The following is a 22,090-nucleotide window of genomic DNA, read 5'->3' on the forward strand; positions in this document are numbered from 1 at the left end:
GGATCCGAAGGGGTACGTGCACCCAATGTTTATAGCAGCAATGTCCACAATAGCCAAATTATGGAAAGAGCCCAGATGTCCATCAACAGATGAATGGATAAAGAAGATGTGGTATATATACACAAAGGAATACTACTCAGCCATCAAAAAGAATGGAATCTTGCCATTTGCAACAATGTGGATGGAACTAGAGGGTGTTATGCTGAGCAAAATAAGTCGATCAGAGAAAGACAATTAAACGATCTCACTGAATATGTGGAATTTAAGAAGGCAGAGGATCATAGGGGAAGAGGAAAAAAATGAAATAAGACAAAACTAGAGAGGGAGACAAGCCATAAGAGACTCTTAATCTTAGAAAACAAACTGAGGGGGTGGCTCAGTCATTAAGCATCTGCCTTCAGCTCAGGTCATGGTCCCAGGGTCCTGGGATCGAGCCCCACATCAGGCTCCCTGCTCAGCGGGAAGCCTGCCTCTCCCTCTGCTTGTGTTCCCTCTCTTGCTATGTCTCTGTCTGTCAAATAAATAAATAAAATCTTAAAAAAAGAAGAAAAGAAAACAAACAGGGTTGCTGGAGGGGCGGTGGAGGGATGGGGTGGCTGGGTGATGGACATTAGGAAGGCTATGTGCTATGGTGAGCGCTGTGAATTGTGTAAGACTGATGAATCACAGACCTGTACCCCTGAAACAAATAATACATTATATGTTAATTAAAAACAATAAATATATATATATAAAATTTAAAAACCATGAGACCCTCCATAAAAAAAGAGGCTTAGTTAGCTTTTATATAAGGTTTATATGCATATCAAAGGAACAGGGAAAGGATTCATAGATACAGTTTACTCATAAGTACACTGATAAATACAAATATATTATTATGTTATATATTATATATTTATTATTATATTATAAAAATTATATATTCACAAATACACTTTCTTAAGGATACTCTAAGAAAGAAGAAGGAGGAAAAGATCCTCTTTAACTTTTGGCAACAGGGAAAATTCAATCTTATTTTTATTTATTCTTTGATCTACCCTTCATTTACCCTTTTATTTATCCTTACCCATAACAGATATCATTAATTTTGATTTATCCCTCCAGTGTATAATTTTGCAAATGAAAGCAAATACATATTCTTATTTTGCCTTTTCCTTAGGTGTCAATTCCTTTAATAGATGCCCACCATGGAGTAGATTTTCCAGACAAAAACAGGCTCTTTCACAAAACACCTGACATAGGATTTGGGGGGCCCATCCCTGGGAAAGTGGTAGATCAAGCTAAGAATGAAATTTTGAAAAACTTTCCACTTTCTAACCCTCTAGAGTCCTCTAAAATCTCAGTGAAATGAAACTGTTCCCCTGATGTGACCTCAGAATACCCAAGTTGAATAAATTTACCTTAATTTTCTTGTTACTGGGAAATGAAATCACCCCAAAAAAGACAAGATCTAATAAAGAGAAAGCTCCATTAGAGGGAGTCTTGCAGGGGCGCCTGGGTGGCTCAGTTGGCTAAGCGTCTGACTCTTGGGTTCGGCTCAGGTCATGATGTCAGGGTCGTGGGACTGAGCCCCACATAGGGCTCTGCACCGATTGTGGAGTCTGCTTAAAATTCTCTCTCTGTCCCTCCCCTGCCTGAGCTCTCTCGAAAAAGAAAAAGAAAAAAGAAAAAAAAAAAAGGAAACTTTCAGGTACTTACTTTCCAAAGTAAAAACATAGCACCCCTCTGAGAGAACTGATTAATTAGTAAGGCACATTGCAATCCTTTATTGCTGTTGTCTCTGCGGAAGAACGAAAGGCATCATGGTGTAAAGGAGTAGGGTCCTTGGCTTTTGAGTGACAGCTCTGTCCACACTGTTACCCCATACATACTACCAATGTCACCATGCCCAAGTTTCATTGTCTCTTCGAGTCTCGGTGTCTGCTCCCTTCTTGTTTTATTTCCTTTCATCCCCACGTCCTTTCTGCCCCCATTCCCAGGCAACAATTCTAACACGTTGCTGTGCCTGCATTCGTGCAAAACGTACCTTGTGGTTTTGTGAGCGAGTATCTTTAATGTAAATGAATCTATTGAGAGATATTAGGACTTAAAGACCTGATCATGTCGGAATATGTCAATTGCTACTAAACCTGACCTCTTGAGAAGGACTTCCAGGACAGTGTGAGTTTAGTAACTTAATCTGATTTTCATTTAATTTCTGACAATTTGCCAACAAGAGCTGAGTTGCTCACATTCCATGTTGCTCCCCTGGAGGGGGAAAGATCTGTCTCCAATACAGTGTGAGAAGCAGCTGGAGCCTATCTGTCTGTGAACAGGCCAGGTAACAATAGAAAAAGAAAGTTCAGGCTGGCCAAGTTCTAAGCCAAGTTCTAAGCAGAGCTCAATTTGGATGCCTCCAAAAATCTACCTTAATTTTGCTCCACTTAGAATGGCATTAAACGACACAGGCTATGAGCTGAAATCATGCTTGGCAGACCACTTGTAATCAGAATGCTGGAAGGGACTGGAGAAATTTTCAGCTAGACACCCCCCTCATCTTACACTAGGAGAAACTGAGTGCCTGGGAAGCAAGGTGACCACCAATGTCATCCAGCCAGTTTGAGGGCAGACCTAGGTCCCTGAATTCTCCATATTTCACCAAGCTGCCTGCTAGCAGTGTTGGATGAAACATCCAAAGTCTTGCTCACAACAGCATGCCTAACTGCCCAAACATTTTACACATATTGTCCAAGAATGGTGCATGAAGAGTGAGAATTATTTCCATCACTGTTAGCTGCCCTAAAGCCCTACATCCTGCTCATGTGATGGGTGCCTGCCTTTGATACTGTCTCCATAGCAATATACACATATTGCAAACACTCCGCTGACCTCGGGGTTTTCTTGCCATTGATGAAAGATGCGGCAATAATATGTTGCATATGTTTATGGAATAGGGGTATTTATAGCATTTACAAAGCTTTAACATCTGCACTGTTGGCGAGCTTGCTGGGCGTATGTTCTGCGTATTACAGAGTATTTCCTAGGAAACTGAAAATAAATATATTATGGAATTTAAGTGTTCCGTGTGTCACTAGTGTTGTCCTGGTGGCCTGTCACGCCTGTTGCAAAACACGCTGTTGGCCACAGGCCGGAATTCCTTAAGTCATCCCATGATCTCTTTTGAAACTGCAGGGATCTCACAGAATGGCTTCTATGTTGATAATAGTAAGAGCAAACGTTAACTGAACTCTCACGGTGAGCCAGGTATTATGCTTAGTGCCTTGCTTGCATTCTTTCCTTTAAAACTCATTAACCTTTGGGCACTTCGGTGGCTCAGTTGGTTAAGCGACTGCCTTCAGCTCAGGTTATGATCCTGGAGTCCCGGGATCGAGTCCCACATCAGGCTCCCTGCTCAGCAGGGAGTCTGCTTCTCCTTCTCTCCTTCTCTCTCTCTCAAATAAATAATAAAATCTTTAAATAAAATAAATAAAACTCACTAACCCTTAAGAAGTAGGCACCACTCCCATTTTCCCAGTTAGAAAACTGGGGCCTAATGAAATTGAGTAGCTCTTTAAAAGTCAGAGCCAGGGAGTGGAGAACCAGGAATCAAGCCTGGATCCCTCTAAATACAAGGCCTATGTTTGTAATGTGCATTCATGGCCCATTGGTTCTGGATGACAGATGTAAACACAGCATAAAATCATTCCTTGGTGTTAATATATTCACAGTGAGATATACGGCTCCACGAAATACATGTTCAAAATGGACTCCACCATCTAATTCCTTAGATAGAAAATATTCCACCTCTACTCCAAGCAAGGGATTCATTTCAATGTCCCTTTGAAATGGCAACAAGTAGGAAAGACATTTCCATCTGAATGTGAGCCTGACCAAGGACTTGCTAGAAGCCACGGGGGATATAGCCCCAAGGAGGTCAGCGGTAACCACCACATCCAGACCAGTGGAGCAGGGAGGTAAATGGACACTGGCCTCCAGGGCCTGTGAGCCAGAGACCAGATATCTTCAAGAAGGATCAAGGCGAAGATTAAGAGGCCACTGGGACTGGAGGGGGCTGGGCAACATAAAGGGTGTGCCCAGGAATAGAGGGAAGCTGAATGATCCATGTGATATTGATGCAGGGGAGGGGACTATCTTGCAGAATGTAGCAAGGACAACTCGACCTTCATCATTTAGAAGTTCCAAAATAGTTCTTACCCTGGGGTCCAGGGGTGGATCAGTGAACCTTTAATATGGTCTGGGATCCAAAGAGGCCCAGCAAACAGAGCCTGGGACCTCCAGGAATTGTTCTTTGGGGAAGGTGGGGGGCACTGGTGGATGCAGCACCAAGGCTCTCAGATGCACTAAGGAAAATGGACTTAGTAAGACTGGAAGGCAGAAGAGGATAGCAGATGCTGTATAACTAGCCATATGCAATACTGAACAAATCATTTCACCTCTTGAACCTGGCTTTCCTCTTGAGGCAGTTAAACTTGATGATTTATAGGTTTCCAGCTTTAAAATTCCTTAAAATTCCAGAAGCACCATTCACGAGTACAATTTACTGGGGTAAGTAGTGAGTTCCCCATCACTGGCAGTATTCAAGAAGAGTGAGACTAGCCACTTGTCTAGTATTGCCCTAGGGAGAATTCCTACATTAGGTAGGAAGTTAAGATTTGACGTTGAATAATAAAAACGATAATAATAATGTTATTATCATTAAGTAGGTAATACGCGCCAACATGCCCAGCACTGTTCCAAGCATTTACACACATTTACACACATTTACACCCATCTTAACCACCGCCCTTCATTCCGCAACCAGCCTCTGCGGCTGCTGAGCTAGGCATGCCTTCTCCTGGCCTGGGTTCTGAGTGCCAGGCCATGCGGTGGAATGCAGGTGGCAGGCTTACCAACAAGGCGGCTTTCCCAGGGCTTGCTGCCGAGAGCAGGAAGGATTGGTGGTCGGTGCGGGGAACCTCAGATTCTCTGGGCCCCTCCCACCCACCACCTCCCTTCGCAGAGGGTAAGAGACTAACGCCCAGAAAGGGTGAGCTAACTATCCAAACCCACACAGTGGGATGCCTGCGTGGCTCAGCCCGCGTCTGCCTTCCGCTCAGGTCATGATCCTATCGACGTGGGATTGAGTCCCACATCGGGCTCCTCGCTCAGCAGGGAGCCTGCTTCTCCCTCTGCCTGATGCTCCCCCTGCTTGTGCTCTCTCTCTCTTTATGATTTAAAAAATAAATTAAAAAATCAAACAATTAAAAAAAATCAAACTCACACAGCAAGTAAGGGGCAGAGTTGGGAAACCAGCTGCCTCGCATCCTGCCTTCCAGGCCAGTGCTTGACGTTTTGTTTGGTTTTGTTTTTAGCGAAGCCGCGTTACTGTGGTGGCTCACGCTATGTTGCTGATAGTCCCTGGGTTCTGAGATCTGAAGAGATGTATTTTCTCATGAAGGCGCATGGATCAACCACAGCAAATCGGAGATTCACAAGCCTGGTACTTATTTAAAGTTCAATTCCTGCCTATTCTAAAAATTCTAATCTAATCTTACCCCAGTACAACCAGATTTACCTCTCACTGAGCTTGAATCAGCATTTCTGCTTTGAGGCAAATTTCCTCACTAAGATCTACCCAAAATGACATATTCCTGCCTACCATACTTCTGCCCCAGCCATCAGCCCACCAGAATTCCTCCCCGGTCCTCTCTGCTTATCTGCTGGGGATGGGACTTCCTGTGCACTTGGGGGCCCAGAAGGGACAGCCATCCCTGGAACGCTTAGTTTACAAACTAAATTTATACCTCAGTCGGAAACATGTGACTCTCCCATTTAAGCTTCACAACACACAAATTCTTCAATATATTCTAGGTTCATAAAGGAATAAAATCTGCGGACTGGTAGGAACAGTTTAGAATTCTCCACTCATCTACCCTTTCAGTCCTAGGGAACTGAGTTAAAAGCAGAATTATTCCAGGGCAAAGATACTTGCTATACTCTCTTTTTCCTTCCTTTTCCCCTTCTTTCCTTCCTTCCTTCCTTCCGTCCTTCATTCCTTCCTTCCTTCCTTCATTCCTTCCTTCCTTCCTGTTTCTTCTTAGTTCAGTGGTTTTCAAATTTGGGGTGCAAAATTCTCAATGTCAGTATGATTTAAAGAGTGTCTAAAGCCTGTGTAACTTTAGGTGACAAGCTGGCTGTGACCCCCTTAGTAAGGTGCCCTTCCATAGTCTTGGAGCACATCCACAGTTGAGAGGAGGCTCTGGAGTCCAGGGTGACCTTGGGCAGGTTTCTTATCCCTTCTCAATCCCATTTGTAAAATGAGGGTGATGACAGGGCTCCCTCACAGGAAATGTTTGCTGAAGGGGCTTAGTAGGTCTGGGCCTCTGCACCCTGGTCTCTGGCACCTGCTACATGTCCCTCTTTGCTCTCAGATGAACTTAGAGATTGTCATCAGCATCACCCACAGCTGGTGTCATGGCCACCTCCACCTGCCCTTCACACCCAGGGACTGTGCCCAATGCCACAAAGCTGGGGCCCAAATCCCTGTTCTCCATTGCTCACTGGACCAGGGAACTCTCAGAGTTTAGGGAGGCAGGGCTCAGCCCCTCCTCTGCTCTCCCAAGATGCTTTCTTTTTCCAACAATAAGTCTTGGAGGTGATTCCATGCTGGTATATGTAGCTAGAGTTCATTCATTTAAACATTTCCTTAGTATACCATATATCATTTTTGTACATTTGTTTCATTATCTATGGACCAGATTCTTGGAAGTAGAATTGCAGAGTCAAAGGGTATGCACATTTAGCATTGTTGTAGATATTGGCAGATGGCCCTTCACAAAGGCTGTCCAAATTTACATTCCTCCAACAGAATATGAGGCTTACAACCTGATGTAAAGGTAGAGCCATCGGGACAACTGGATCTGAGCGATGAGTTAGTCCTAGGCCCATCCGAGTCCGAAAGAATGAGCCTTTAGCCCATAGGATGGGAGGAAAGGCCACCTCTGTTAGACTGAGGATGGGCAGAATGGGAGCATTTCCGTGCGCCCCCCCCCCCCCAGCAGGTCACAGTGACATAGGATGATTACTTACAAACCCAAGGTTGGAGGATGCTTCCTGCTATTGAGAAGGGAGAACAAAAGCCTTCATCTTGATTCTGCAGCAGGGGAGATCACAGCTTTGGATCATGGACCCTTTTTAGGATTTGATAAAAGCATGGGACCTGTGCCCTGAGTACACACACATGTACCCACCCATACATGTACATGCAACTTTGCATATAATTTCAAAGAGCTAATCCAAAATCTCAATGTACTTGAGACATCATGTAGAAAACCCAAACTGACCTTCTGGAGGGTGAGATACCCCATAGAATCCCAAGCCATTCTAATCCTCCCAAACAACAAGGCCATCCTAACCTGCGAGTGCCCACTGTCCCACAGCTCATCATAGGTTCGTAAGTGAGCCCACCTGAGCTCAGCAGAGACCAGCAGAAGAACCACTCAGCCGAACCCAGCCCAAATTGGTAACCTGCAGAATCAGGAGCTCAAGAATGGCTGATGTTTAAAACCATTAAGTATGGGGATGGTTTATTATACAGCAAAAGCTAACTGATAACAATCTCCAGGAGGACTTGGGAATGCTACTGGGGGACACAAAAGAAGACTGGAACAAATGGAAAGACATTCTATGTTCTTGAGTCAAAAGAATCAAGATCATGGAGATGTTGATTTTCCCTAAATTATTCTATAAATTAAACAAGCTACAAAGGAAACACAAATGGGAACTTTTTATAACCAGAGGAGCTGATTCTAAAGTTCCTATAGAAAAATAGAATCAAGAAGAATCAGGGGGAAAATCTAGAAGACAAAGAGGAACTATCCCTATCACATATTACAGCACATTACAAAGCTTCAGTAATGAAAAGCAGGCTCATGAATATACCAACATATCAGATAAACAGAATAGGAAATCCAGAAACAGATCTAAGTATATAGAGGAGTTTGATATATGCTGAAGGCATAATATGTAAAGAACTCCCACAATTCAATAAGGAAAAGCTTTACAAGACAATAGAAAAAGGAATAAATGATATGAAAATCTAGGTCACAGAAAAGGAAATACAAATAGTTCTGGATATTTTTTTTGAGATTTTATTTATTTATTTAAGAGAGAGAGCATGCACGTGAGTTGGGGGAGGAGCAGAGGGAAAGGGACAAGCAGACTCTGCCCTGAGCTCGGAGCCAGACATGGGGCTCAATCTCAGGACCCTGAGATCATGACCTGAGCCAAAATCAAGAGTTGGATGTTCAGCCAACTGAGTCACCCAGGCACTGCGGTTCTGGATATTTTAAAAGACACTCAGCCTCACTCATAATAAAAGAAATTCAAATTCAAATTATCCTCAGAAAACAGTTTCCCATCTATCATGTTGAGGAGGGTATCTAAGAGTTTTATAACATACTTGTTGGAGCTTGTGTGAGGAAAAAGGCATTTTTACACGCTGCTGATGTGAGCATCTACTGGAGTCACCTCTGTAAGTCAATTTGGCGTTATCAAGCAAAATGGCAAATGCATATAGCCTCTGGACCAGAAATACAGATATATTCTGATGCATGCACATAATGCATGGACAAGATTTTTCACTGCAGCATTATTTGTGATAGGAGATAATAAAATCTTACGCAGCCGTAAAAGAAAACAAAGTTCTTTTATGTGCTGAAATAGAAGATCTCTAAAAAATAGGTGGAGTTAAATAAAGTGTACAAATATGCTAATATTTGTAATGAAGCAGAAATGTATGTATGTTTATTTGCTTATATATGAATAAAATAACTCTTGAAATGTATACAGGAGCATACATTTGTATTCTACTTGTGTGTGTTTTTTCCTAAACTGACACACATTTACTCATCAAATAAGCTAGCGCGATCTTACATGTTTAAATTTGTAAATGCAGCCTTGGTGTGATTCCATCCTGCGCGGCCGTTGTGTGGAACAGTAGTTGTTTATCTCCGTCCGCCTTCTCTTCCACCTAAGTGTGTGCCACCACCCCATGGAAGAGTCGATGGACATGGACATGAGCCCCCTGAGGCCCCAGAACTATCTTTTCGGTTGTGAACTAAAGGCTGATAAGGATTATCACTTTAAGGTGGATAATGATGAAAATGAGCACCAGTTATCTTTAAGAACGGTCAGTTTAGGAGCTGGTGCAAAGGATGAATTGCACATTGTTGAAGCAGAGGCAATGAATTATGAAGGCAGTCCAATTAAAGTCACACTGGCAACTTTGAAAATGTCTGTACAGCCAACGGTTTCTCTTGGGGGCTTTGAAATAACACCACCTGTGGTCTTACGGTTGAAATGTGGTTCAGGGCCTGTGCATATTAGTGGACAGCACTTAGTAGCTGTGGAGGAAGATGCAGAGTCAGAAGATGAAGAGGAAGAGGACGTGAAACTCCTTAGTATATCCGGAAAGCGTTCTGCTCCTGGAAGTGGTAGCAAGGTTCCACAGAAAAAAGTAAAACTGATGAAGATGATGATGAAGATGATTTTGATGATGAGGAAGCTGAAGAAAAGGCTCCAGTAAAGAAATCTATATGAGATACTCCAGCCAAAAATGCACAAAAATCAAACCAGAATGGAAAAGACTCAAAACCGTCAACACCAAGAACAAAAGGTCAAGAATCTTTCAAAAAACAGGAAAAGACGCCCAAAACACCGAAAGGACCTAGTTCTGTAGAAGACATTAAAGCAAAAATGCAAGCAAGTATAGAAAAAGGTGGTTCTCTTCCCAAAGTGGAAGCCAAGTTCATCAATTATGTGAAGAATTGCTTCCGGATGACTGACCAAGAGGCTATTCAAGATCTCTGGCAGTGGAGGAAGTCTCTTTAAGAAAATAGTTTAAACAGTTTGTTAAAATTTTCCGTCTTATTTCTTTTCTGTAACAGTTGATATCTGGTTGTCCTTTTTATAATGCAGAGTGAGAACTTTCCCTACCGTGTCTGATAAATGTTGTCCAGGTTCCATTGCCAAGAATGTGTTGTCCAAAATGCCTGTTTAGTTTTTAAAGATGGAACTCCACCCTTTGCTTGGTTTTAAGTATGTACGGAATGTTATGATAGGACATAGTAGTAGTGGTGGTCAGACAAATGGAAATGGTGGGGAGACAAAAATATACACGTGAAATAAACTCAGTATTTTAATAAAGTAAAAAAAAATTTGTAAATGCAAATCCGTGTTTAACAAAATTGTATTGTTATGCTAATGAATTTTATTTTTCAAGTTATGTTTTGTAGTTTATCGGCTTAAAAATAATTTCTAGGATCTTTAGGTAACTTAAAACCTTGGACTGATTGATTTGATTAGTGTATATTCACTGGGTATGTAGATTATTTCTAAGCAAAATGGGGCCCTGAGACACGCATACTAAGCATAATTTAAGTTTACATACTTTTGCTTCTTTTTTTATATGCTATGGATAGCCTATAACTTTGGGTCTCTTAATGAATGTATTCATTTTTGCCACTTGGAGAAGCTGTACTCTAGGGGATGCACGTGGCGGCAGAAAACTGTGTTTTGTGTCCTTGTGAATTCTGTTTGTCGGCTAAAATGCTAACGGGAGACAGTGGACCTTCATGAGTATTCCAATCTCTGGTTTTCTCTGCGAAACAGAAGCTGCTTTGCTTAAAAGTTATAATCACTGAGCATGATTGACACTATGCTAAGAACAATAGTTACACTATGCTAAGAACAATAGAACAAAATTCAACTGTGTGTCCTTCTGTTTTACCAGGAAAAGAGTAGTTTTTTCCTAAAGCAGCAGAATTCACATTGGCTTGGGGGGGTTTTGTTTGTTTTTGGTTTGTTTGGTGAAACTCCCTTACATTCTTCAAGCATATTGAGGACACCAAACAGCTTTATTTGTGGGTTATAACTAGTGATATTTACTGTCTTGGAAATTGAAACCGAAAAAAATTTTAATGCTTATTTAGTAATTCATTTGAAAATAGCAAAAATGAATGTGTTGCAAGTCAATAGCATCTTAGCAGTGTTATAAAATTAGTTCTGACCTCATGGGTCCTCTGAGATCAATCCTAAAGAGTCAGTTTGTTGTAAAATATGAAAGAGCATAATGAAAAAAAATGAAGCACAATGAATTTTGTTTGCCTTGGTTTATAACACCTGAGTCTGAGACACTAGGAAATGTGTTTAAAATATTAGAAAAATTTGCTTAATGTTGATGGCCCCGTTTTCTTGGTTTCCTGTTTTATTGTTACCCATAATATAGAGGGTTATTCTTTTTCCCCTGTGATCTGCCTAGAAAGCAAAGACTCCGAGTTTTACCAGAATATCTGACTTTTACGTTGATTTTATTATGTCTTTAATTGTTTAAGAAAACCAGGTTTCTTGCTTAGGAGAGAGCTAAAGTGCTTTACAGTCATATCATTTTCTTTAATGTCACTTTCAAGTAAGTAGACAAGTATTATCTCTCAGACACCCATGATCCTACCTTACGTGTTCAAATCTCCTGAAAACTTTGGGTTCTTGCCTTCCTCAAATCAATCCTAAACATAAAACAAAGTAAAATTGTAAGGATATCTGAGATCTCCCAGAAAGCCCAAGGAAAATCACGAAAGATTTGTTACTTCACCTTATAAAAAGAGAGGTACCAGAAATAATTAGATCCATTTGATATGATAGTATTGATGAGTTGCATGGGAAGAGATGAAATTGTTTTTGATCAGAAGGGGAAGAAACCATAGGAGATTTTCATTCAGTGGAAAACTATGCATTGCCTGTAGCACCCCGTTCTGCATTTTGGTTTTGATTCCATGGGAGCTGTTTTGCAGTCCTGTAAAATGGAGGTAACTGATAGCGATGAAAAATAATTCTTGTCCCTAGACATTCACATTCTGTCTTGACGAGTAGAAGTTCCCACTCTGGAAAAAGCTGGTTTTGCTTTCCTTCATGCATTTGTTTCACTATTCCTTTACTTCTATACACTTGTGCTTTTTAAAAAGATTTTATTTATTTATTTGACAGAGAGAGACACAGCCAGAGAGGAAACATAAGCAGGGGGGAGTGGGAGAGGGAGAAGCAGGCTTCCCGGTGAGGGACTCGATCCCAGGACCCTGGGATCATGACCTGAGCCGAAGGCAGACGCTTAATGACTGAGCCACCCAGGGGCCCTATACACTTATACTTTTTAAACTTCTCCTTTGAACCTATTATAATCGGCCTCATTCCTTTATTGCATCAGTGAAATAAAATCTTTAGAACACATGTTTGTGTTGTATCTGTTTGAGAGACACCATTTCACCTTTAAAAAAAAAAGAATGTAACTTTTAATAATGCATAGGACAGAAGCCCTGCTCATTATAATTCATTACAAAAATGGTAGCCTGGGGCGCCTGGGTGGCTCAGTCATTGAGCGTCTGCCTTCGGCTCAGGTCATGATCCCAGGGTCCTGGGATTGAGCCCTGCATTGGGCTCCCTGCTCAGTGGGAAGCCTGCTTCTCCCTCTCCCACTCTGCCTGCTTGTGTTCCCTCTTTCGCTGTCTCTCTATGTCAAATGAATAAATAAAATCTTTAAAAAAAAAAAAAAGGTAGCCTGAGAAGATCAGTAGCTGACATTGACCTTTACTGATGTAATCTGGCTCTTCCCAGCATGGGGTAGCCTTGGGCAAGTCACTTCCTTTCCCTACACCTCCCCACCCTTCTAGTTGGGTGGGCCTACAACAATCCCTTCCCACTCTACAGCCCCAGCTGGGGCTGGATCAAGGGTCCTAGCCCTAGAAGACTAGCATCAAACAGGTGTGAAGTCTAGATAGCTGCATGCAGGTGGGGGGTTTGCCAGAGGAGAGTTGATAAAGGTCAATACCAATTTGCATGATCTTTCAATTACCGCCCACAGGCTTTCTCAACTAGGATTAAGAGAAAGAATTAAACTTTTTTTTTTAAAAGATTTTATGTATTTATTTATTTGTCAGAGAGAGAGAGAGAGAGAGAGAGAGAGAGTACAAGCAGGGGGAGTGGCAGGCAGAGGGAGAAGCAGGCTGCCTGAGGAGCCCGATGCGGGACTTGATTCCAGGATCCTGGGATCATGACCTGAGCCAAAGGCAGGCGGTTAACTGACTGAGCCCCCCAGGGATCCCTTCAATGCCTGAAGTTTAGAGATTGCTCTTATTCTGTTTGGTTAATGGGGGTTGCTCCAGCAGCTGAGCTGAAATGAAGACAACATGAAGATTTTTTTTAAACTTTTATTTTTCTGGGTGCCTGGGTGGCTCAGTCCTTAAGCGTCTGCTTTCGGCTCAGGTCATGATCCCAGGGTCCTGGGATCGAGCCCCGCATCGGGCTCCCTGCTCTGTGGGGAGCCTGCTTCTCCCTCTCCCACTCCCCCTGCTTGTGTTCCTGCTCTTGCTGTCTCTCTCTCTGTCAAATAAATAAATAAAATCTTAAAAAAAAAAGAATTAAAAAAATAAAATAAAGTTTTATTTTTCTTATTTTAAGTATTTTTGTTTTTGTTTTTGTTTTTAATAGAGAGAGAGAGCATGAGCAGGAAGGGCAGAGGGAGAGAATCTCAAGCTGACTCTGTGCTCGGTATGAAGCCAGATGCAGGGCTCCATCTTATGACCCTGAGATCACGACCTGAGCTGAAACCAAGGGTCTGCCTCCACTGCTCCACCAACTGTGCCACCCAGGGGCCCCTCAAACTTCATTGAAGTGTACATATGGTCATTGTGAGACTGGAACACACCCGTGTGATCAGTGCCCAGACCGCACTGCACAACATTATGGGCCCTTGAGGGGCCCCTCATTTCTTTGCAGTCACCTGCCAACCAGGGCACACACGAAGGGACTCAACACCGAGTTCTCGCAGCATGGGTTAATTTTGCCTGTTCTCGTACTTTGTGTAAAGTGAACCATACAGAAGTTTTTCGTGAAAACTTCTTTCATGAATTGTATTTTTCTAAGATTCACCCATGTTGTTGCATGCAGGGGTAGATCTGTTGATGATCTAGTCAGCTGTCCATGGGGATTTGGGTAGTTTTCTGCTTCGGGACTGTGGTGACGGTGAAGGTCTCTATTCCTGTCCATGTCTTTTCGTGACCATGTGTTTCCGTTTGGTATACAGCCGGGAGTGGAAGTGCTAGATCATATTTCTTTCTTTTTTTTTTTTTAAAGAATTTATTTACTTGAGAGAGAATGAGATAGAGAGAGAGAGCATGAGAGGGGGGAAGGTCAGAGGGAGAAGCAGACCCCCTGCTGAGCAGGGAGCCCGATGCAGGACTCGATCCCGGCACTCCAGGATCATGACCTGAGCCGAAGGCAGTTGCTTAACCAACTGAGCCACCCAGGCGCCCTAGATCATATTTATTTCTGCATCTATCAATCTGCCTATGTATACAAAGCCATGGGTTCATGCTGATGTTTCCAGTTCTGATTGAGCACAACAGGGCTCATTTTGCCCTTCCCCCTTTCCTTATTTGCAATTCCTTTCTTTGATGGTGAGGAACCTAGCTCCCATTAAACACATTTACTTATTTTCTCAATCCGAGAATACCCATAAAATAGCTTCAGAACTGTTCTTTATTTTATATTCTTTAGTGTGTCAGCTGAGAGGGCCTAGAAACAATGATACCCCGGTAGCAAGGAGCACACCCAGCACCCACATCCTAGTTTCTAAATACCATTCTCCAAGACAAGGAACCCGGGTTCCTTGGAGAAATGACTGAGTCCAGGATGAGAGTAATGGGAATATGAGATGAGCCCGAAACCTCTTGTGGTTGTCAGGAAGTAAGGCAGGGCTCAGGATAGAATGGCAGTATTTCAAAAGGACACAGGAGCCAACTTGAAGATGCTCCTAGTGGCCATATCTGGGACAATTTGAGCAACAAAACAAATAATGTTAGTAATGGATTATAACCCAGAGAATAAAATAAATATCCATGAGTCCATACTGAAATAATTGAATAAATACATAAATGGGAGAGAAGGGACAGCTCTTCCTTCCAATTGAATTTCAATTAATCAATGCAGAAGGAATTATGGAGATAGAAAATCACCTTTGGAAAGCCAATGGTAATAAATATTACAGATAAGAATCAGCAATGAATGCTAAATTTAGTAGGTTGAAAGTATGATGATAAATAGGAGAATTGTATAGTGTCAGAGTATTTCCCCATAAGATACTTGTTAATTACAAAAGGAAAGGCAATAATTTAGAGTGGAGAAAGAAACTTGGCAGACATCACCTTTACCTCATCATCCTTCCAAATTATGACTAGTAATGAGACACGACAATATCACATGTGCCTCCTGATCCGATGCACTGGGAAGGACACGACATCACTTCTGTGGGACTTTCACCAAAAACGCATAACCTCAAGGCTCAGCATGAGAAAACGTCAGACAGACTCAAGGTGAAAAACATTCTATAAAAAATTGGCCAGGGGCGCCTGGGTGGCTCAGTCAGTTGGGCGTCTGCCTTCGGCTCATGTCATGATCCCAGTGTCCTGGGATTGAGCCCTGCATCGGGCTCCTTGCTCTGTGGGAAGCCTGCTTCTCCCTCTCCTCCCTGCTTGTGCTTTCTCACTGTCTCTCCTTCTCTCTCTCTCTCAAATAAATAAATAAAATCTTAAAAAAAAATTGGCCAATACTCTTAAAAAAATGTCAAGGTTATGAAGGAAAAAATAACTGACCTGGACTCTTAAGATAAACCCTCAAAGTTCTGAGACACACAAAAAAAGCAGCTGTTCTAGATTAAAGGAGCCCAAAGACACATGACAACTGAATGCACTTTGGGATCACGGATGGCATCCTAGACCAGAACGAGAACAGTAGGGGGACAATTGGGAACATCTGAGTAAACTGTAAATTCTTTAATTCTATTACATTAATGTTAATTTCCTGGCTTTGCTAATTCTTCTGTAGTCATTCAAGATGTTACTATTTGGGGAAGCTGGTAAAGCCTATACAGGAACTTGTTGTATTATTTTCCTAAGTCTAAAATTATTTTGAAAGAAAAAGATTTTTAAAAGAAGAAGGGGATTGGGTATGATTGTCTCACACTTTGGCCAAAAACCCTTCCAGCACCTCTGCCCAGAGCATAAAGGCAGAATCTCCCGAGAGTGACCTTCAAGGCCCTCCACAATCAGGCCAAACATTCCCCCCACCGATCTCGAAGGCATGTAGTAACAGTGATTAGAAAAGTCCCTGTGTTGGGGCGCCTGGGTGGCTCAGTCATTAAGCGTCTGCCTTTGGCTCAGGTCATGATCCCAGCGTCCTGGGATCGAGTCCCGCATCGGGCTCCCTGCTCTGCGGGAGGCCTGCTTCTCCCTCTCCCACTCCCCCTGCTTGTGTTCCCTCTCTCGCTGTGTGTCTCTCTCTGTCAAATAAATAAATAAAATCTTTAAAAAAAAGAAAAGAAAAGAAAAGTCCTAGTGTTTAAAGATCACCTTCATGGGGCTGGGACTCTGAACCTTCCTCTGGAAGCAGCTTCTGCTGGCTGGCTCTTACTTGGTCAGCAGTTGACTTTCCTGACTCCCTGAGAACCTTGAACTCCCCCTGAGGGCCCCCTGCAGGCCTGTCAAGCAGTGCTCACACCCTTTCTATCCTCAAGAAACTCAACCTGCAAAGAAAGCTCGGGAAAGCAGACCAGAGGCAGGCAGGGGAATTCAGTTTCTGCCGGGAGGGGGTGTTACTGTTACCCCCTCTTTTTGGTGAGGAAATTGGAGCTTAGAGAAAGGAGGTCATATTCCTAAGGCTACACAGCCAGTGAGGACAGAGTCAGGGTTTAAACCCACTTCCTTCCCTCCCCTACTGACGGATTCGAACTGAAATGCTTTGAATAGTCAGCCAAGCAGTGTCCTCAGACAGTTTACATTTTACCCCAACTCCAGCCTCGAGCAGCAAAATGAGATCTCCCTAGAAAGCAGTGGGGCACCTGGCTGGCTGGGTCAGAGGAGTGTGTGACTCTTGATCTCAGGGGTTGTGGGTTCAGGCCCCACGTGGGGTGTAGAGATGACTTAAATAAACAACAACAACAAAAACTTAAAAAAAAAAACTTAAAAAAAGAAAGCACTGCAGACAAGATTCTCAGAGAGCTAGGGGAAATGCCAGCTGACCCCCACCCACCACATGGAGGATGCTGGAATCATGCATCACCAACGCATTCTCGGGAAGTGTCAGTGCCTTTTATGATGACCTGAATGGACATGGAGCAATGCGAATCTGCCAAAATATCTCAAAGTTGAGCAGGCGGGATACCTTGCCAGACCCCATTAGGCTTCAGAGAAGCCTGATTCATGGCTTTAGAAAACACCGGCTGGCAAGCTGCTCTTGCCAAGTTCTGGGCTGACCACAGAACCCACCTCCTACAGTAGCAGCTGAAAGCCACCGAGAAACGGAGCTCACGGGGCTTCCAACTCTGCTTGATACAGTTGGAATCAGTGAATGTCAGCTCTCGGGGCTGTGGTTACTGATGTTATCATTGTTAATATTAAACTTCTCCCCTCCCGACTTCTTGTCTCCCTGTACTCAGCAGACTTTCCCATCTCCTTACATCTTCTATCTGGGAAGATTCAGGACTGCACACAATAAAGGGAGTGGAATTAAAAACAAAAAGTTCTTAAATTTCAACTTGTCAGTTTCCACCTACCCCTACCCCCCACCGCTTTCCACTTGGCAACGGAGACATCCATGACCATACCCCACAGGTTCCCTTCCTCTGACCACGGCCTGTGGGGTGCTCAGCTAGTAGCCTCCTCCATCTATGTGGAGAGGAGGTGGCCTGACTCACCCAGCCCTGAGGTCTTGCCTGTGCTGAGACAAGAAGACAAGGAGGCTTTGTGTGGCCCAGCTCCGACACTTCTAGCCACTGAGGCCCTTTCCACTGGGCTGAGAGATGGCCAGCCCCCATTTCCTGTCTCCCTTGGCCTCTTGCCTTGGGTGTGGGCTAGGAGAGCAAGCCTCTGCCTGCCTCCCCTCCCTTTGTCCCCAGCAGCACAGCCGCGGTAGGAGGCCCACACATTCTGCAGGGTGGCCTGTGGAGACATGGGCTCCCTGGGAGCAAATCCCCACATTTCTACATGGGATCTGTGTGACATTGGGCCACCTCTTAACTTCTCTGAGCCTCATGTTGCGGATCTTGATGCAACCTGCCAGGGTGACAGGAAGTGTTGAATAAAAAGCCTCTGCAAGTTACAGCACTTCATTTACGCAGGATGCTCTGGGTGTTTCCCCTTGACTGCCAAGAACTTGCCACTCTGAGCCCCTCAATACCCCATTTGCCCTTTACTCACCTCCACCTCCCCCCAGACATCCTAACTACTTACTTACTGGCCTGGGGCCTGAGAGTCAAGAGGCCTGATACGACTTAAAAGCGTGGATTTTAGAATCAGATCTACATGGCTTTCCACCTGGGGTCGGCCCTGCTCTGACCTTGACCAAGCATATCTTATTGGAAAAATGGAAGTAAGCATACCCACTTTATAGGTTTATTGGCACAAGGATTAAATGAGAAAACCCATGGACAGCCTTTGCCCAAGACCAGGTTCCAAGAAGGTCAGCAAGTAACAGAGTAATAAGACACACTGACGCTCATTGTCATTCGTCCCCCTGGCCACCGACTTGCCTTGAGGCCTGGCATAGGGTTGACGTATTTCCCTAGTTCCTGGCACTGATGCCAGTTTTCCCCATTTTTAGTTTTATTGGTCATTTCTAGAGAATGTTGGAAGGAGGATATTAACAAACTGTTTAATGTCGTCTGGCCCAGAAATTTTCCTGTGCGTATTTAGGCTGATTTCTGTTGGGATGTGGAACTAAATTGATTTCCAGACATTCATCTCAGTCCAGTCAGTTCATGCAGTAACTCAGGTTGCTCTGGTTCTGCTGGATTTTCTAAGAAAGCAATGGACCCTTCTACAATTAGCCACATTTTGTCTCCTTCAGAATGCTTCGTTTGTGCTTCATTGCATGGATCACACTGTGCATAAATAGTGATTATAGTTGCATCTTTTTTTCCCATTGTGTGGAGCCCAATACGGGGCTTGAACTCACAACCCTGTGATCAAGACCTGAGCTGAGACCAAGAGTCAGACACTTAACTGACTGAGCTACCCAGGTGCCCCCTATGGTTGCGTCTTTACCTTATTCCTAGCCTAACAGAGAATGCCTCTCCCCTCTCTCCCTTGTGTACATGTGAATTGTTCTTGTGAGGCAAACGCTGCTACCTTGTTAAGGAAATGTCCCTTACTTCCTTTATTTCTACCTCTCAGAGTTTGTTGTGTTTTCGTCTGGGATGGCTGTTTAATTTCATCAAACAATAGTTTCAGTCCTTATTGAAATGATAAGGTTCTCTCATTTTTGTTTCTTTGACCTCATGGCAGACATGATGGCTAGAGATTTTTCCAGAACTCCACTTGGAAATGAATAGCTATTTTATCTTATGATCCGATTAGTGGCTATGCAAGAAGGAGTGTTAGGATATTTAGATGCTCATTTGGGAAAAAAATTTAAGTTTGAATCTTTCTTTGCAACCACGTAAAAATTCTAGATGGATCAGAGATTATACCTTAACAAATGCTTTATGCTAGTTGGCAAAAGTATTGGAAAATATTTTTATAGTCTTGATGTGAGGAATCGTAAAAGTTGTAAAACCTAGAAGCCGTAAAAGAACAGACTGAGAGACTTGGTCACCTAAATATCTAAAACTTCTGTATGATGAAAGACACTGCAAAGAAAGTTAAAGACCGTGGAAGAATGGAAGGAAACATTGCCAACATACATCACAGGTGCTGGATTAATAATCAGAATATGTAAAAAAAAGGGGGGGGAAATAGAAAAAGGTATTTTTTAAGGTATTTATTTATTTATTTATTTATTTATTTATTTATTTATTTGACAGAGAGAGACACAGTGAGGGAGGGAACACAAGCAGGGGGAGTGGGAGAGGGAGAAGCAGGCTTCAGGCAGAGTGGAGAGCCGGAGGCAGGGCTGGATCCCAGGACCCTGGGATCATGACCTGAGGCGAAGGCAGAAGGCGGACGCTTAACGACTGAGCCACCCAGGCGCCCCAGAAAAAAGTATTTGACTAAGCAAATAAAGCTTAACTTCACTCATAATATTTAGCATGTAAATGAAAACAAGGCCACATTTTTCGTCATCAAATTATCAAAATTTTAGAGATAAATATCCAACGTTGGAGAATGTGCCTGGCTGCTAGATCTGGGACTTGGTGCTCCATTCCAGAAGTATTTTATGTCAATGGCGCCCCCTGCAGCACTGCTCCGACATTAACTAGGAGGGAATTGGGTGCCCCATGGGGCAGAACTCAGTGCCTGCCTCCTCCCTTGTAAGTTAAGTAAGAGTTTTTGGCATAGCCACCAAAATGTTAAAGTCCCTCTGACTCAATGATTCTTTTTCCCGGAATCTAGCCTTTCAGAAACCCATGAGTGTGTAATGTGTACATAGAGATAGATGCAAAAGGATGTTCGCTGAAGCCCGCTTTATATTGGGGGGAAAGGAAACAAACCATCCAATAGAGGATTGTCTGGACAGATGATGGTGCATCCATTCATGAGATATTTTGCAACCCTTCAAAGGAATGAGGTGGATTTATGTGTACTAACAGAATGATCTTCAAGATTTAATGTCATGACTAAGATGAACATGAATGTGAAAGCGAATCCCCAAAATAGCTATTATTCAATCCCACGAATATATGTTTATGGGTGAGAATGCATAGAAAAGGAACTGGAAGAGTCCACCACGCTGAGAGAACTGGACTGGATTGGCTGGGCCCGGGGTTGGGGGCTTGGTGACAGGGAGGAGTTTCAGGTTTTACTCTGTATGCTTTATTACTTCGTGACTCTACCACCACAAGAAAGCATAGCCCATGTGTTGTTTTCTTTGCAAATCAAAAATATTAGGCAGCCCACTTGCTCTGAGCTGCAAGAATCCCTGTGGGTTCGCCTGTTCTTTGACAACTTCCCACCTGGCTAAACTACTGAGGAATGTCCCACTAAGTGTGAGAAATTGTTGCCATTCTGAAAAAAGTTTTTCTGAGCTAGATCCTCTGGGCACCCTTAATCTCAGGAGAGCTTTAGATCCAATTCTCTGTCCAAGATCTGCTGACTCAGCACAGGAATTTCTGCCTGGGGCTATTATCTGGAGGAGGAAGTGACGAGTGAGGGTCCCTGGGTGGTGGCTGAAGAGGGCAATTGCGCAGCCACAGGCGGGAACCGAGAAGGCGGTGAGGCAGCGCGCCGCAAGGGCTCCTTAGGAACCCCAGCGCGGGTGCCTGGTGGATAAGGTCTGCACTAGCGGACTAGCAGCGCCGGGCCAACCACTCAGAGCTCTGTAGCGCAGACCCTATGCCTGTAGCTTGTGTAGCTTTCGATTTTTGTTTTCATTAAAAGTTAACTTTTTTTTTTTTTTTTGCACTTTTTGCGTGGGCGCATCTTCGGCTATTGTGTTCTGAACTGGAGGGGAGGTGGAGGTTTGAAGTTCACTGAAAAACTCACCCAACTCTTATTCTGGGTTTGCTTAGATTGAGAAAGAAAACCCGGCTCTCAGGGACCATGTGTAAGTCTAGCCTTGTGGAAGGGCTGGCCCGCAGAGGCGGGAGAACTGGATTCAAATCCTGACTCCACATTCACCACGTGACTATGTCAAGGTTCTTAACACCTCCGAGCCTCAATGTCCTGATCTGCAGAAGGGACGTAAGGATGCGCCCCTCATGGAGCTGCAGTGAAGATCACAGAGGTTGTCTAGGTAGAAGTAAATCCATCAAAGCTGAGCTGCGGTTTATTAATCTGACGGTGGTTCCTAGAGCATGAACTCCTGGAGGCAGACATGCGATGTTGAGAATTAACTTCTCTCCTTCCTCCTCCAGGCTTTATCTAACACTCTCTAGTACAGAGCTTAAGTATTTGCTGTACACTGTGATTCTGATTCTTTTTTAAGATTTTTTTTTTATTATTATTTACTTATTTGACAGAGAGAGAGCACAAGCAGGGGGAGCTGCAGGCTGAGGGAGAGGGAGAAGCAGGCTCCCCTCCAGGATCATGACCTGAGCTGAAGGCAGATGCTTCACTGACTGAGCCCATGA

At 43.5% G+C, this 22,090-nt stretch overlaps 1 long non-coding RNA gene and 1 pseudogene across 1 annotated transcript; both read left to right on the forward strand.

The window, feature by feature from the left end:
• The first annotated feature begins 5,362 nt into the window (after positions 1 to 5,362).
• On the forward strand, positions 5,363 to 16,204 carry LOC141370296 (uncharacterized). Its single transcript, XR_012374200.1, has 3 exons — positions 5,363 to 5,479; positions 13,519 to 14,119; positions 14,329 to 16,204. It is a non-coding gene; the product is annotated as an uncharacterized lncRNA (long non-coding RNA).
• LOC112807523 (nucleophosmin pseudogene) lies at positions 8,942 to 10,169 on the forward strand (annotated as a pseudogene).
• Positions 16,205 to 22,090: the final 5,886 nt, after the last annotated feature.

Source organism: Callorhinus ursinus, unplaced genomic scaffold (assembly GCF_003265705.2).
Source record: "Callorhinus ursinus isolate GAN/ISIS: 27379988/994484 unplaced genomic scaffold, GSC_fseal_2.0 scaffold31, whole genome shotgun sequence".
Taxonomy (NCBI): Eukaryota; Metazoa; Chordata; class Mammalia; order Carnivora; family Otariidae; genus Callorhinus; species Callorhinus ursinus.